Below are 13,578 nucleotides of genomic sequence, written 5' to 3' on the forward strand. Positions count from 1 at the left end.
CTGCTTGCACTAATGAACGCCTTGTAGAGATCGCACACAGCAATACGGGACCACGAAGATAAACCAAGTATTTACAAAGCACTCACATATCCCGACACTTCCGCGAAATTCGTCTTTTAGGACGGAGTCCAATTGAGTTGCACCGAAGCCGCAAGTGAGCAGCGTCAGATGGCGTTAGAGCCCCAACGCTGACTATATGCGCACATTCATTCAAAATGAACATGCGATGACAACAGCGTACGTAGCTTGAAATGAAGAATTCGTCAGCTTGAATATGAAGCTTTTATTTTTGGCTTAACATTAGAAAGGCACTCTGAAGGTTTCTCGGCAGGGCACCTCTATCTCGGAGATTTGCGCTACGTTCACTCTGTTTTTCGCCTTGCCGTAGCATTCGGGCTTGCATAGATGCTGCAGTAGCTTCATCGTCCTCTGGCGTCTGTACAAAGTCAAGTCGCTTCACATCGCGGGCGTGCAGTGCTTCGCAGCTAGGTACTGAACGCACTGGTGCACGGTAGAAATCACCGTTCCCGTGAGAATGCGAGCGCGTTCTTTTCAATGCGATCCAGGTATAATATTAGGAGGTTCAAGACGCCTTCACCTGTGTCGAGAACGAACACGGAGCAGACGACGCGGTACTGCAGGCGACGACGCACGCAGAACACGCGAATGATCGGCGAATCAGCGGTCACTTTAACGGTGATCGCCCTACTACGTCAACTGCATAGATATAAGGGAAGAGAAACACATTTAAGCTAGCCACTGAGATGTGTGGAGGTGGTGTTCCTCTTCGTAGTACGCTTCGCACCCGCCCCCTCTAGCCACACTCCTCTGTTCCTTTCCTCGTATCTCCGTCACTTTTCTATGCTTCATAACAGACTATCGCAGAGCTGCCAAGGCCCCGAGAAGGTTTCTCATTAGTAACCTGTCACCGCAAAAACATAGTAAAAAAAATGCAGTATCAGAAGTCAAAGCTAGCTAGGCCGCACCGTAACTTCAACCCACCATTGCCTTGGAAATTGGCCCTGCGAGTTGCTGTTTGAACGACAGCGTAGTCGTTTAAGCTTACTGCGGAAAGAGGCCGGGATAGTTAGTACATGATTCTAGAGAAATAACGCGCAAAAAAAACTGGACAAAGAACAGGAAAAAAAAAGAGCAGAAGCACTGGGTAACAACTGAAGATTTCTTGCCGTGCTCGCAGTGAACACTGGAGCAGATATTCACATAATAAATAAACGCAAGGATCTTCAATTAGGGATATCCAAACCAAGCTCGAAATCATTAAGTCGGAGCTCATCTCGCGCTTTTGAATGACAGCGTACTCGTTAAAATTCTGCGCTCGATTATTGTAACCAAGCCCAGAGTCGTTATAGCGCAGATCTCGTTGCCATATGTTTCGCACGGCAGAAAATGTCCCTCAGTAAATGGGTTTCCTGAAAGGACGTGCTTAACCTTACGAAGTCCGGCTATGATGTTTTTTGGAGATCGGCTGTCCTCGCCTGCTGCGTAAAGAGTACAGGGCCTCCCACTTTAAGTGCGAACACGCGACCACGTGGCTGCATTTTTAGAGGGCCGCTACGTTCGACACAGCCGTTAATCGCATTAAAGGGATGTAGGATAATATAGACCTGGACGTGGTGCTTCGCTTCGTCTGCCACTTCTCTTCGAGGCCGGGCCGTATCGGATGCATTGGCTTTCCAAAGAGCGCGGCCATGTGATTATGTGTTCGAAATTAGAGTGGACGGCCCTGTACATTCCTGCCAAATTTTTCTTGTAAGCGCTACAGCTGTTTGAAACGGAAGTTATGGTTGTCTGCTGCATACAAGCGAAGCGAAGTTCATCAGCTTGGCAGGGATTGTGCTCGCTGCTTCTCGTTACCGGCGATCAGGATGCCTGTTCATCCGTTACAGACCTTATTATCATACAGTTTGGACAGTAAACGCGGACAGGTGCACAACGTTAGAACGACGTTGTCGCTGACTCATGCGCGACATTGGTCAGCTGGCAGAGCAATGACCAGGCGGCAGTCAGCAAGCGTCCTGTTTGTAGCAACATTTGTTTTTCGGAGTTCTATAATTATCATACCCTAAGAGCTGAGAATATTTTCTTCAAATGCTCATGCATGGACTTATGCGCTTACAAATGAGACACAAAAGCCACGCTATATATCCTATTTTTATAGCCACACTTTACTTCATTAAAGGGTGTGAAGAAACCTGTATGTATGTTAGTATTCGTTTCTAGTGGTCTGTATATTTGCCCGGATGTACATTTTTTCGGCTCAGGTTTCACGCGAGCTGAACCCCTGCTTTCATTTACACAATGCGCTAGAAATGTCGACTAAAGTCATGAATTGATTTTCAGTGAATTAGGTTGCTAAGAGCAGAACGCGTTTAATTAATTGTTAACAAGTACATAATGTCTTACATGCGGGATTTTAGAATATGTATAACAACGATTAGACTTCAACAACAACAACAACAACAACAACAACAACAACAACAACAACAACAACAACAACAACAACAACAACAACAACAACAACAACAACAACAACAACAACAACAACAACAACAACAACAACAACAACAACAACAACAACAACAACAAAACAGACTGAGCTGGAAAGGAAGGAAAAGAAACGAGGAGGGGTAACGTTAGGTATGCCGAGGCACTCCCCTCGGCTGGCAAGCCAATGCTTTTCGAGGCCAAAAGAAGAGGCAAATAATAGTGAGGCTAGTGTTAGCCAGCTGCTTTTCCGAACTACCTGAGCCGTATAGTAGAGAGAAGGGAGGTAGATTGGTTTCTAAAAAACAAAAGTGAACAATGGAGGGAGAAGCCTCGAGGTGCTGGCCAGTGTGTTTCGAGAAGAGGACTTGTCTTTGTCAGGGCAAGGCGTCCATCATTGGTGGGAATCGTAAAGAGGAGAGGGTCAACGTGAGTTAACCGATCCACTGGAAATAGTGGAGCGGCTAGCCGAAGCAGAGTGGCGAAGACAGCATAACCTTGCTAAACCGGATGCGGAAACAGATAAAGAGCGAGGAACGCGATGAAGAGCGACAAAGAAGAGGTGAATGATGAAGTCTCCGAGAAACATGCGGTGGATAGGTGTGTAAAAGTGGCTTCAGAGACCGGCAGCAGAGGGAACGACGATTCAAATCGCAAAGAGCAGCTCAGGCGGTTTATTGCAAGAGGAAAGCCGAGGAACGACTCCAAGAATACTTGGAGGAACCTACAATGTTCATGCCTATGAAAAGCTAAACAATGGTAGGCAAAGCTGAACAAAGGCAAACCTGCTAGAGCACCTAAGTCGCATTTAGGTTAAGCAGTAAAATCGGGGAAAATATTCAATTTGCTTTCCATGCCTCACTGCGTTGTCCTAAATTTAAGTGGAACCCTTTCCGTTAGCCTCCTCATTTCTGCCCCATATGTGAGCACCAGTCAGATGCAGCTATTATATACTCGTCTCTTGAGGGATACTGGGATGAGCCTCATTTAGCTTAACTAGGTTAATCGTGGGAAAATATTTTATAAATACTTACCTATTTTCGCTTTAAAAACTATAAACGATACTTCGGTGCGGTCTCTGCCAGCGGATTCTACTGCAAGGCGGAAATTGCGTACGTCATAGAGGTTCATAATTGGAAGATTAAGTACTTAAAATTAACTAATATACATTTTTAATTTTGATTTTCGGGCGAAAGATTATACGGTGAATTTGAAAGCCATCAACATAGAACGTGAGCCAAGTTGCTAAATTTTCTTTACGAACAATGTGGTGCGAAGTATCTTACGTCGAAATTGAGCACTTCGAACTCGCTTAGTTGACTTTTCCAGACTGCACAGTTTTAAAATGGCGTCGCTGAATGTACTATTGTCGTCGAGATCATGGTGACAGCTTCTACGCCGTCCGCACACTAACATATACTCGTACTCACGTTCACGTACACTTATGCTCAAATCAAATTGCAGTAATGTTTACCGCGAATGTTTTCGTGCCGACGTTGTCATTTCGTATTGCAGTTGTTTCCTTCTATTTTGCTGAAAGAACAGGCATGAAATACCCACTGCTGCGGCTGGCGACGCTCGTGTCTACGTTGGGCTCTGCCCCGGCTCCTCTATCCTAGCCTAGGCTGGCGTGTGCAGCCTAGGCTAAGCTGCACACGCCATTACGACGCAGTAATGAGCTGCCCGTGGCTGTTTGGAAAATTTTTGGGGTCTGTGACACTGCTAAAAGTAGAGGATCGCTTGTCGCGCTTCTTTCAAGGCTCGAACCCTTTTTACACACGTACGCTCCCGCGCTTGCTGCTGAGATGAGTGGCTGTTTATCGCTAGTAATTAGCGAGGGCTGAGGTAACGAGGTTGGCTGCTGACATGTTTTTTTATGCGGGGTGTTTACAGACTAAAGGGAACTGCTAAATGGCTACTGAACCAGGCTGTCTTGGAATAGGGGGTGAGGGCTTTTTAAGCAGCTATTGCCTCACTTTTTAAGTAAAAGTTTGCCTCGAAGATGACGTGTCCGCGAGTCTGGATAAACATTATATGGACGCACATGGCGACTGTAAATATATTGGAAGCATGGAAAATCAGAGTTCTTGCAAAGCTTTATGTCCCGTGTTAGCCGCATTTCTTTTGCTTTTTTTATTTACCATTGACTGCACGCAAGGTTTAAATGCATCAGGCTGACTGCGTGACTGTATACCATCATTATTTATTTATTTATTTATTGATACTGCAATTCCGTAGTTGGGATTTTAGCAGGGTGGGGATACAAATTAAGCAGTTGAACAAAACAGGCAAAAGTAAACAAAAAGTAACAGTGCAAGTTGAAGCTCTTCTGCACCGTTGGGAATGCAACAATTAAACATATACAACAGAACAGTGAAATAGCAAATGCAATAAAATCTAGGTGATATGTTGCGAGAACAACGTCAGCAACGGCTGCAGCACTTCAGTTTCAGTACGGTTATTCCAATCGGAAGTAGTTCGTGGAAGGAATGAGTATTTAAAGCAGCCGCCGCGGTGGCTCAGCGGCTATGGTGCTCGGCTGCTGACCCGAAAGACGCGGGTTCGATCCCGGCCGCGGCGGCTGGAATTTCTTTGGAGGAGAAATTCTAGAGGCCCGTGTACTGTGCGATGTCAGTGCACGTTAAAGAACCCCAGGTGGTCGAAATTTCCGGAGCCCTCCACTACGGCGTCTCTCATAGCCTTAGTCGCTTTGGGACGTTAAACCCCATAAACCAAACCAAACCAGTATTTAAAGCAGGTCAAGGTTGGGCGCTTTCGACACCCAGCTCGGCCTTTCGTACCCAAGCCGCTACACTTCAGGAAGTGCATGATGATCGATCACTTGAGCGGCGTCTACAACAACTCCATAGTGTGCCCGAGAGGCTCCGAGTCGCACAACGGCAACATTTGCCGCGCGACTGCCTTGAAGTGCGCCAACTGCCGCAGTCCACACGAATATTCCTTGCAAGACTGCCCCTGTCTAAAGACTGAGCGGGCGGTACTGAAGCAAATGGTGCGAAACCATTCTGCACAGAAAGAGGCCGCTGAAAAGGTGCGACGACGTCCTTCGCGCCGCTGAAGGTCCACAAAGAAGGCAACCACCTTCGAAGGGAAGGCCCCAAGCGCCACTGCAGCATGTCCGCCTCCTCTAACAACCGCACTAAATCAAGGGGGCCCGTTGATGGGGACGCCGGACCTACTGCCTCAGATATTACTTGGCCATCACTACCGAAGCCTTGTACGCCCACAGAGTCAGGGACATTGCCGCACTCCCAATGTCCAACGCCAAAGACTGCTCCAGACAAAAGCCACTACCCGGACTGTGGCCGAGATCTGCAAGTGATTCAGTGCTCACGTCCTTGATGATCGAATGTCATGCGTGTTCTGCTTTTCAAAGCCTGCGCACGCCAGCAGCACACAACGCACTGAGAATACTGGACGCACTACATCCAGTTTCAGCGACTCAACTCAACTTCGACTTGCAGTTGAGTTCCTTAGCCAAGAACCTCCACGGGAATGAACACTTTGGTGTCAAAGCAAACCGCACTGTTTTGATACCTGGGAGCGATTGGCTTGATGACAAACTGATGATACTCTTCACCCATTTTCTGTTTCCCTTTTCAATATCTTCATCCCTACTCCCCAGTGCAGGGTAGGCAACCGGAATACCCTTCTGGGGTGTTCAATCAATCAATCAATCAATCAATCAATCAATCAATCAATCAATCAATCAATCAATCAATCAATCAATCAATCAATCAATCAATCAATCAATCAATCAATCAATCAATCAATCAATCAATCAATCAATCAATCAATCAATCAATCGTAGGATTATTTTCTATTACGTTGGTTAATGAATCTATCATCAGTCCTAATGGGTAGGCATTGAGACATGTACAGTCTTTGTCAAAAGTAGCCAGGCTGCATGGTTTGCTTCTAGCTTTTATAGTGGAGCCCGTGTGACTTTGCTAAACATCAAAGGTTGTTGGAAGGTAAGAAGACCCCCAGTCCTTACTTTTAACAACCATTTCAGCTTCAGGGAAGCTGTACGGGTTCCACTGTACGAGCTAGAAGCAAACCATGCAGCCTGGTTACTTTTGACAAAGACTGTACCTGCGTGACCGACTGTTCCGTTTGAGTTCGCTCGTTGCGCAGTTAGTGTAATCATTGTACTAAACGTATAATTTTCATCACTAATAACTTGGTTGTGAAAAAGCCGTTGCCTCTTTTCATTTTCAGTGATTACGAACAAGGCAAAAGTTGATGCCTTTTGAACAGGTGTTGCTCACAGAGTTGGAGGCGCTCACTTCTTGCAAATCATAGGCTGTACAAACATTTGGTTTCCATGAACTGCAAGCTTAGTATATGGCCTGAAGGCAAGCCCTTTTGATTTCATTGCGCCTACGCGCAATGAAATCACAAAAGAAACTTTTGACTGGCGGACGTCTTATGGACGTCACACATGAAAATCGTGACCACAGGGATAAACCAAGCGTTTGTATACTGTGTCAGCATTATAAGCCCCTTTGTGAAGAATAGGTAACGTCAGGCTTAGTTTTTTATAGAGAGAGGAAAATCTGCCTTGCCATTTGCAAGGAAGAGGAAGGAGATGCCAGAAGATGGCGGACACCGGAAGAGTACAAAAGAAAAAATACTTTTGTAAAATTGATTACCAGTAAAACAATGTTACCTGGTGCCCCAGATGATGCTTAAGGACAAAGAAGTTGAGGGTTCCCGTGCTCTGGGGGCTAAACGCAACTTGTGAACAGTGCCTTGTCCCTTTGTTCCGTGACATATTTTTGGTGGTGGCGCTTTGTAAACCCGATCCCGATCCCGACAAACCTGCTGCCGTGGCCGAATCTCCTGTTCCTACTACAAAGAAAAGACTGAAACGATTCCTGGGTCAATGCGGCTACTACCGTCACTCTATCGCCGACTTCTCCAAGATCGCCGAACCCCTGACCCGTTTGAGGCGTGCCGATACACCGTTCGTGTCAACTACCAAGCAACAGGAGGATTCCACAGAGCTGCTCCGACCACTGCACACAACCCTTGTTCTTGCTCACTTTGATGGCACCGAGATACACACTGACACCAACATCATCGGCCTTGGTGCTATCCTCGTCCAACACCAAGAAAGCGGGAAACGGGTCATCACGTATGCGAATCGCGTTCTGTCTCGCGCCGTCATATCTCCTCAACAACATCCTTTTTTGCCTCTCACGACGAGCTCCGGTCTGATCACTTCAGATTTACACGCACTCTCGCTCGAGTGTGCCGGGCCTATTATTGGTCGGAAGTTGCAGCTACCATCCACCGCTAAGTCAGAGGTCGCCGTGAGTGGCAGCACGCCGCATGTCACCTTCCCCAGCTCGTGGATTTGCCTCAACGAATTGCACTGTCTCATTGAGCAAACCCGTAAGTTGGGCAAGTTGGATAACGTTCATTTTGCACTGTCTCGCACACAATTTCACCAAGCTGTTCGGATCTGCCTGTGTAATCAGCCGGTAATAAGTGGATTATAGACGCGGCTCACTTCACACATGATATGCGGAAACCAAGGTGTTGCCGCGTGGCACATCGTCGAAATCGCGCAGATCTTTATGCATCGCATTGTTTTACGACACAGTGCCCCGTCCTATAGTAACTACCGAACGAGGTACGGCTTTCACAGCTCAGCTCCTGCATGAGGTGTTTCAGCTGAGTTACAGGAGCCATCGCAAGACTGCTACCTGCCACCGGCAGTCAAATGGGCGCAGTGAACGCCTCAACGAAACCATAGCAAAGATTCCCTCAATGTACATAGAGGCACTGCATGACTTAGATCTCGAGAACTCCCCATACATGAAAATCACGCACAAGATGGCCGCAAAGGTAACTAACTACTCTTTTGACGCCGTTTACGCTTCTTTGATAGGCGTGACGTGCAAACAGTGTTGTATGCTTTGCTCCCGTACGCAACTGACGAGCAGGCGGTCACGCCGCATGGTGAGGAAATTGGCCGGCACGCCTAGGAAGCCTGGCGCGTCAGCCAATATGAGGCCGGGACGAGGAAAACATCGGCTGATTTATTGGCAGTAGTGCCAGGGTTCGATGCGCTGCCTTGAGCCAGCCGGAACAGAATAGCGAGAGGCTCCAGCGCGAGGAGGGGGGCTAACGAGGATGCTCCTCGGTGTCGTCTTCATCGGCGGCCGCTGCCACCTCTGCTGTGCGAGTCCCGTGGTGCTGCTATAAGCCCGCCAAATTGACCATGCGCCCACCAGGCGGCAGCAGGGGACGCATGAACGCCGCTACAGCCAACGTCATCGGCACGCCGAGTGCCAGCCCGACTTCCAAGTGGGGGCGTGGACCGCTGTACGTTGGCCAGGCGTGTCGAAGATACTCATATGCGGCTACTTTGGGCCCTACAAAGTGCGCCGATATCATGGATGTGACTTGTAAAGTTTTGTGCGACGCTACTGTGCAGAGTGCACGCCGTGGACTCCAGCCTGAAGTAGTGCACGTACTCCGTATGAAACCCTAGCAAAAAAAAAAAAAAAAAACGCCGTGGTGGCTCAGTTGTTATGGCGCTCGGATGCTGACCGGAAAAACGCGGGTTTGATTCTGGCCGCAGCGGTTGCATTTCGATGGGGGCGAAATGCTACAGACCCGTGTGCTGTGCGATGTCAGTGCACCATAAAAAACCTGGAGTGGTCGAAATTCCGCATTCCTTCCTTTATATTTAGCACAGAGCCCCTTTGGCCTCGTGTAAGTTTGCCCCCCTCCGTTTGTTCTGTTCTTTTACCCCCTCCTTCCGTTAACTCGCAGTGCTGTAACGATTTCCAGTTTTTATTTCGAAAATAGGGGAGGGGGTTAATGCCACTTGATGTGTCAAGGTGGCGCCTTAAGACAAGGAAGTTGAGGATTCAAGCGATGTGGAAGCTACAATGCTACTGTGAACGGTGATTCGCTCCTTTGTTCCGTGACCATATATTATATATAAGAAAGTACGAAGATAAAAGAAGTATAAGATAAGCAATTTAAAGCGAGAAGTAGTGCTTAACGCATTGTCATCGCATAATGATAATCAAGCGCGCCCGTAATTATTCAAACCGTTTTCGCGCAATTCGTCTTTTAGGTCAAAGCTCTAATGAAGTGCAATGAGGAGGCCAGTGAGCAGCATCAGATGGCATTAGAGGCCCGACGCACAGATTAGAGTGCTAGGGATTCTGCACCTTTGTTAGAATGTGCACGCGAGGACGACGAAGTGTGCAATCTGATACAGGGAATTCTTGAGGTTGGGTATGACGCTTCATTTTACATAACATTCGAGCCCATCTCGCTGTCGGACAGTTGAATGTGACCGCTCTCCAAAATTCGCTCTGTTCTTCATCTTCCCGCACCATTCGGAGTTACTTAAATGCTACAGCAGCCCCGTCGTCCTCGGGTGTCGACACAGAACCAAGTCGCTCCACCTCACCGTTATACGCAGTTTCTTGCAGCCTCGTATACCTAGCACAGTGGTGGACATAAATTAGAGCAGGCAGTTAAAGTAAATACAAATAATATTGCACAGTCCACACTGCCTGAAGCACAATAGGCCGGTGGGATCCGAACCCACGGTCGTGGGTTCGGATCCCACCGGCGGCAGTGGGTGTTTTTTCTTCTGCTTTTCTAATCAATTAGCTTTAAGCGATAACATATTCAGTAATATTCTAAATTGATCAACACCACAAAGTAAATAAATAAATTAAAAAATCCCCTGTGCCCCTTGGTTTCTGTGGCTGTTGGCTTCTTTCATGTTTATAACGAGCCCCTCATTCCCCTTCCCTTGTTTGCTTAATTGTCTATAGCATATGTACTGCCTATAGACTGTTCTCTAGGATTTTTTCACAGAGAGTCTATAGACGTTATAGACGGTAGTCTGTGGACAGTCTATAGATTATTTTTGCAAGGGTAACGACGAAAAATCTTATCTTTAGTGTGAAAACACTGATAACTGTTAGACCTTTTCGCCTGGCGTCGGCTTCGACGAAATTGTGCTCCTATTTAAAGAACAAGACTCTCGGCAGCAAGCTCTCAAGGCCCCTTACAGCAGTGTTTCCTGATCGATTGATCACAGCTGCGGCCACGGATGTCTCTATCCGAGACCTTGCTTCAGCAGATGAAGCGTGGAAATGTGCGCAGGACGGAATAGGTTACGCCGGAAGGGATGTCCTGCGTGCGTTATGTTGTACACAACATGAAACAATGTGGCCGCCGGATACGGTACTGCTCTATTCTTCTATGCCCCTTGCAAGTTGAGGAGTGTGCCGACTTGTTTGCGGAGAGAAAGCAATTACTGGATGCACAGCGAAAGAAAAGTGGTACGCAAAGTGCGCTTTCGGCGTCAGATATTGCTGTCTCACGGTAAGGTGTATATTGGACAAACGACTCACTGCATCAATAACCTACCAAGCACAGGGAGACGTATTGGCCAACTCAGAGCGCTAGGCTTGAGGTGCATGTCCTCGTTTCAACAAGGGTACCCTTCTCGCCCGAGGGGGCAATATCGACGCCAGATTCACATTATAAACCTTAAAAGGGTTCCAGAGAAGAAGAAAAGGTGCAAAGCGAGTGGACTGGCAATCTCACAGAAAATTGTATGCCTCCCTAGGAACTTTGTTGCGAAGCAAAGGTGACAAGTTAATGATGATTTATCTTTTCTGTTTTTGCTGATTGTAAATCACCCTCGTGACTGTCACTCGCATCACTCGTTATGTTTGGACAAATGAGTACCGTTATGTGCACTCGCAGTCAAAGTTTTGTGGAACGCAATGTTACCAGAAAACAAAAGAACAACCTAATTTCGTCGTCGTATTTGAAAGACGCCTAGAACAGGCTTCGAGAATGAGCTGAATCGTCACCTTGCTGCAAAGCGGAGAACCCTTCTTAAAGGAGCCCAGAAACACAATTTTAGTTAACTGTTTTGCCTGTTGATTGCATACAGTGAGTTATAATGGTGCTATTAGCGTCGGTAATACCGCGTATATTCCGTTTTTTAATATTTTAATGTCCTCCCAAAAACAACTTCATGGCTCTGATGGTGTCGCCACACAGTGGCGGGTTTTTAGCAGCGGATATGACATCACCTGGCGCGAGCTTGATGATCGGACAAACAGTAAATATACTGCAAATTGTGTGAATAAATAGAGACACATTTTGTCACCTGTCTGTATTTTATATTAGATCAACAAAAACAACTTGTTTGTCTTAGATAAAAGCCCTGCAAAGCAAGTAAAATCAAAATACACCACCAGGGGCGCTCTGGCATGGAAACGACGCTGCCAGTCTCAGCAAGAACGAGTTACAGAGAGCAGGCAACCATGGAGTACAAACTTCCGCGACGTGCTCTGGCTGGCTGTTTTGATTGGTTGCGCCAGGTGCCGTCATTGGGAGAGCGAAATAGGGGTGGGAAGCCCCGCCAAAATCGAGTTGAGGGCAGCGTTTTGTTTGCTTGTATTTTGAAATTTCTTCTCGGAATAACTTCCGCTCCTGTGCATCGATTCCTGTAATTCTTTTTAAGTCAGCATCTGTCTGGCATAAAGAACACACCTGAAGTATAGCCGGTATCCCCCCAAGCAATGTTTCGCAGCCCCTTTAAGGTGCAGCGTCGTTTCCTTGCCCGCGAACGGGAGCCCCAGAGTGCTCAGTTTATACATAAAAAAAGACGACAGCACTGATGCCTGGTCAAACCAAATAATGACCCACTTAGCACAACTACTCTACATGCTGCAAAGAATAACAAAAAAAAAATCAGGGAAGCTGAGGAGATCCAACTGAAACGCATAATAAAGGCTTTGTTATACTGCAGAATCCTCTACCAGTACCCATACATGCACCTAAACACTACCGAGACAAGAGCTCTTAATACAATCCTCAGAAAATTGACACGCCTGACGTTTGGAGTCCCTGGTTTCTCATCCGACAGCCTTGCGAAAACCACAGGCCTCTTTAACACACTGCCGAAACAAGCCACGATTGCTCGACTCCCATCTCTCTTTTGTGTGACCTGGGCGTCATTTGACAGCCAGCCGTGTGTACGAGCACCTGTACGACACACATTCCTGGTGCCTGTTGTTTATTTCACGGCTTCAATTGCTTCCTATTCATCTGTCTTACTATTGCCAAAGAAAGGCAAGCAGGCATTCACGCTATCGTCTTGTTATGAAATGAAGCCAGTAGTTGTCTCACTCGAGTACATCGATAACACGGGATCATCACATCCTCCGTCGGTCTTCGGCGCTTCGGGTTCAACCCAGCGTGGCGCTTCAAACACATCGACGATGGCATTAGGGGCTTTGTTAAAGGCAGCTGCCCTCGATAAGCTAAATACAGCCTTCCAGTGATTGTACATACATCTCCGTAAGTTGTTACCGTAAGTTGCGTGATCGAAACAGGTGTATGTATGACATCGCCAGTCTTGTAATGATGCCATCCGGCTAAGTGCTCTCTAACGTCCGTGTCAATTGCTTTTGAGAGGCGAAAATTGAGAGAAGAATATTAGCAGCATGGATGACAGTTAATTTCGTGAATGCAAGGTAACATAACACTGAATATGCTACGCACCAAACGACCTCGCTTCCCTCCTTGCGCGGAGGTGTTAACCTGACGTGGAGATATTAGGTGCAGACGAATACGAAGACAATCCATTTTTTTTTCGGAACAGTGCGTTAGTATGGAGAGTGTTTTGCAAATATCGTCAGAATCAAGTCTGCCTAAAACTCATGTCACTATCTCATAATATAGTGCTAAATCAATCTTTGTTCTCTCCAAACTCCTTGTACTAGCTTAACCACATTGATGCATTGTCCGGCGTCGGCATTGTGAGCCAAAAATTAGGAAGATGACTTTGGCAGGTGGTGCCCAGAGAGCAACCTAGGAGGCAGGTGGGCCACCTAGGTCACGTGACCACGTGGCGTCATCACAAACTGGACACCGGATAGTGAGCAAACTGCCCACCGGGGCGGATGTTGTTAAATTAATGATTGGTGGCTCGGCAAGAGCAACCTGAGCCGCACAAGGCCCACCGCTGGGAGCATCTGGCATCAC

At 47.1% G+C, this 13,578-nt stretch overlaps 1 protein-coding gene across 2 annotated transcripts in view; it reads right to left on the minus strand.

Moving 5' to 3' along the window:
- The window catches only part of LOC149372437 (uncharacterized), a 77,945-nt gene that overhangs the window by 63,605 nt on the left and 762 nt on the right, over positions 1 to 13,578 (minus strand). The gene's annotated exons all lie outside the window — the stretch shown is intronic.

Source organism: Amblyomma mixtum, chromosome 1 (genome assembly GCF_055824585.1).
Source record: "Amblyomma mixtum isolate Tamu chromosome 1, ASM5582458v1, whole genome shotgun sequence".
Lineage (NCBI taxonomy): Eukaryota > Metazoa > Arthropoda > Arachnida > Ixodida > Ixodidae > Amblyomma > Amblyomma mixtum.